Here is a 1,213-nt window from a genome sequence, read left to right as displayed (position 1 = left end):
TATATATATATATATATATATATATATATATATATATATCTGTGTTTTTTTTTTAAAGATATATTTTATCCTTCATCTAAGCAATTTCAAAGAATTTTTTTGTTCAGTTTCCATTGGAAACATTAATTAATAAATTAGGTGAAATGTAGACCTTTCAGAAAAGGAGTGTGACATTAACAAAAATTTAAAATCAAAACATGAAAATAAATTATGTTAGTATTTCTTTCTCACATTCACACAGTTAAAGAAAATATGTATATACAGAAGATAATGATAATCAGCATATAATGTTTGACTTTCTTATAAATGAAAGCAAAGCCAAGTGTTTAATTATATATATTCAAATAGGACAAACTCTTCATTGGAATATGGCAAATATGTTTAGAGGAGAGGTATAGTTTGATAAACATCAACCCCAGTATATGCCTGGTATTTGTATTATCAATCTTAGAGGAATGAAAGACAATATTGAGTTCAGTAAAATTTGAATTTGAGACATGAATGCCAATTGTGAGTTTATCTTTTTGTTGCTAGTCATATATACTGGTGGAAACAAGACAAAGTTAATTTTTCTGAACTACCATTTTGTTTGCAGGAAATTACAGCCAAACAATAATATATTTTTGCTGATTTAATTGTTACTTTAATGTAGATTTCTATTTAGGTCTAATTACAGAGGGTTAGATTGTGGAGTGTTCATAGCTTTCTCAGGAGCATTAGCCAATATAAAATGTCTTTAATTGGGAAATTGAAATTTATTTGCAAAGTCAGTTAGGATCCCTGCATAAATTACATTGTTGCTATAATACAGCAATCTGTTCTAAATAAGAGGGAGAGAGAGAGAACACTGTAGGATATCAGAAGTATTTTTGAAAACATCTTTAGGTAATAATTAGATTTAAATGATGTAACCGAAATGAAAATCTTTTCTTTTACTTATATATATAGGTGCAGGAGTGGCTGTGTAGTAAGTAGCTTGCTTACCAACCACATGGTTCCAGGTTCAATCCCACTGTGTGGCACCTTGGGTAAGTGTCTTCAACTATAGCCTTGGGCCAACTAAAGCCTTGTAAGTGGATTTGGTAGACGGAAACTGAAAAAAGCCTGTCATATATATATAATGTGTGCGTGTGTGTGTGTATGTCTGTGTTTGTCCCCTCACCATCGCTTGATAACCGATGTTGGTCTGTTCACGTCTCCGTAACTTAGCAGT

The sequence above is a fragment of the Octopus bimaculoides genome, chromosome 6, assembly GCF_001194135.2.
Source record: "Octopus bimaculoides isolate UCB-OBI-ISO-001 chromosome 6, ASM119413v2, whole genome shotgun sequence".
NCBI lineage: Eukaryota > Metazoa > Mollusca > Cephalopoda > Octopoda > Octopodidae > Octopus > Octopus bimaculoides.
Note: the sequence above shows the minus strand (reverse complement) of the source record.